Source organism: Podarcis muralis, chromosome 15 (genome assembly GCF_964188315.1).
Source record: "Podarcis muralis chromosome 15, rPodMur119.hap1.1, whole genome shotgun sequence".
Lineage (NCBI taxonomy): Eukaryota > Metazoa > Chordata > Lepidosauria > Squamata > Lacertidae > Podarcis > Podarcis muralis.
Genome location: NC_135669.1, coordinates 45,184,341 through 45,187,475, shown reverse-complemented (window position 1 = coordinate 45,187,475; position 3,135 = coordinate 45,184,341).

Here is a 3,135-nt window from a genome sequence, read left to right as displayed (position 1 = left end):
GAGAACTGTTCTTGTGCTCTGGCAATAGGGCATCTGGTTGGCCGCTGTGAAAACAGGATGCTGGACTAGGTGGGCCCCTTTGGCCTGATCCAGCAACCAGGCTCTTCTGACGTTCTTATGGAACCTCCAGCTCCAGGGGCAGTCTATCTCGATTCCTGGGTTCTCAGGGGCATGTGACTTCTGTGGGAACAGGAGGCCAGACTAGGTGTGCCTCCCTCGGGCCTGATCCAGCCCTGCAGGGCTCTTCTGATGTTCTGACCTTGAGATATACTCTCCTCGACGTATGCTAATTGAAAGAACAAAGGATCCAATTTTCCCCTTTATGTCCTAGAACCTCCTGCACAAATATATTTTCTGGTCTATCATTATGACATTACTATTATTATTACTGCTATTATCGTGATTGCATTTCCACGGATAGAAATCTCTCCTTCCTTTGTGACCCTGCCAACCAGGGGAATTACATCTTTTTGTTCAAGTTACGAGTCGCCACCGGGGATTGCCTACTGGCCCGACTGCAGGCATTTTGAAACAGTTTTCTCTGGTGCTGAGTCCTGATATTTCAGCTGAGCTGCTGGGCTGGGTGAAGATGAACTCAGGAGGAGGGAGAAGGGAGGTCCTTGAGGACTGGTGTGACCCTTAGATCAGTGTTTCCCAACCTTTTTTGGGCAAAGGCACACTTCTTTCATGAAAAAAATCTCGAGACACACCACCATTAGAAAATGTTAAAAAATTTAACTCTGTGCCTATATTGACTATATAAAAAGTACAGTGGTGCCTCGCAAGACGAAATTAATTCGTTCCGCAAGTCTCTTCGTCTTGCGAGTTTTTCGTCTTGCGATGCACGGTTTCCCATAGGAATGCATTGAAAATCAATTAATGCGTTCCTAGGGAAACCGCCTTCAGACCAGGTCCGGGGACAGTCTGTCCCCCGACCTCTTCTGAAGGCTGGGGGGGGGGGGGGACAAGGGCTTTTCTTCCCACTGCCAGCCTTCAGAAGGCTGTTCTGAAGGCTGGCGGTGGGAAGAAAAGCCCTTCTTCCCACCTCCCGCCCCGCAAGCTCCGGGGACAGGAGGGCTTTGCTGCCGACCGCCAGCATTTTAAAAGCCCCTGCTGTCCCGGGGCGATTTTAAAATGCTGGCGGGCGGGAGCGAAGTCTCCGCTGCCCCGAGGAGATTTTAAAATGCTGGGGGTCGGCAGCGAACGCTTCGCTCCCGCCCGCCAGCATTTTAAGATCGCCCGGGGCAGCGGAGAAGTCTCCGCTGTCCCGGGAAGGCAGGCGGGGGGAGCAAAGACTTTTGCCCCCGCCTGCCTTCAGAAGAGGTCCAGGACCTCGTTCCGATGCCCGGCGGCGGGGTGCGAGGTTCCCGCCCCACCGCCCGGCATCGGGGCATCGTTCCGATGCCCGGCGGCGGGGGGAGAGGTTCCCGCCCCACCGCCCCGCTTCAGAGCAGCGCTCCAAAGCGGGGCGGCTGGGGCAGGTGTTCCCGCCCCCCCCGCCCCGCTTCGGAGCACCGGGAGAAGCGATCTCCCCGCAGCCCCTTGCTTCAAAAGAGGTCCGGGGGCAGCGGGGAAGAAGCGCTGCGCTTCCCACTGCCCCTGGACCTCTTTTGAAGCAAGGGGCGGTGGGGAGAAGCGATCTCGGGCGCCGCGGCGCGCAGGCGCACTGCTCGCTCCTCTTTCCGCGCAGGCGCCTTCTCTCGCTCTTTCGCCTCCTTTTCTTCCTCTCTTGATGGTCCGCCTACAAAGGAGCGAGGGAGGCGCCCGCCATGTTTGGATTTGCATCCAGCAGGAGATGCCGCCGCCGCCCCGCCTCTCCCGCCTCCCTCCCATGGCACACCAGGCAAGGTCTCACGGCACACCAGTGTGCCGCGGAACACCGGTTGGGAAACACTGCCTTAGATACAGAAGGATCAGCACCCGCCTTGTCTTCAAGAACGGTGGTACCCAAAGATCCAGGTTCGGAACACGGGTCTGTGGTCTCCGAGCCACTGTCTTCCTAAGGATTCAGGGGGTTTCCTCATGAGGAAGCAATCCCTGGATCTCCTTCACAGCCGCCATTGGTGGTCCAGGTGTGGTTTAGGAGGACAGCGTATCTAAGGCAGCAGTTCTCAACCTGTGGGTCCCCAGATGTTGTTGGACTACAACTCCCATCATCCCTGAGTTCTGGCCTTGCTAGCTAGGGGTGATGGTAGTTGTAGTTCAACAACATCTGGGGACCCACAGGTTGAGAAAGGCTGATCTACTTCTTGAACCTTTCGTTTTCTGGAAATGGCACAGATTGGAGTCCCCTTCTCTCCAAACTGAGCCACTCCTTGTGGCTGAGCTACACCATCCCTGCCGTGTCGGCCCTGGACTTGCCTGTGGGTCACGTTTTGGACCTGCTAGACCCTGGGCTTTTTTGGACTGCACTGCCCCATCATCAGCCCTGCAGTGATGGCCATCAATCAAGTTGGCTTTAAAGGAAGATTAGACAAATTAATGGAGGGGTGTTGCTGGCTACTAGCCAGGAAGGCTCAGCTTGGCCCCACAGCTGGAGGCAGCAGCGATGCTTCTGAACCCCAGTCCCTGGGAACCACAGGAGGGGAGAATTGCTTGTGTGCTCGGAACCCGCTTGTGGGTTTTCCATAATGTGCATCTGGTTGGCCCCTGTGAGAACAGAATATACAAAATGACGCAAAGTCGTGGAGAGCAGTTTTCCTTCCTCTCTCCTAGTTTGGGGGTGAAATATACTCAGAGTCGAGAGTGGATTTCATGCTCTTTATTCAGCTCATAGTGGTGAGGAGGAATGAATGTTCCCCCAAAGTATCTGCTTTATATACATTATTTACACAATGGGCTGCACGTGATTGGCTAATTCCGGAATTCTCCTGTAGGCCAATCAGGTTGTGGATTCACTTCCATCTGGAGCTGGATTGGGTGGCTCCTGCGGACCAATCATACTGCTTCATTGTTCTAGGACCAATCAGACTGCTGCATTCTGAATCCTATTGTTCTAGGACCAATCAGACTGCTGCATTCTGAATCCTATTGTTCTAGGACCAATCAGTCAGCTGCATTTTGGATCCTATTCAACTCAGTACATGACAGGGGGCATCCCATAAAGCTGAATGTTGGGGGATTCAGGGATGAGAA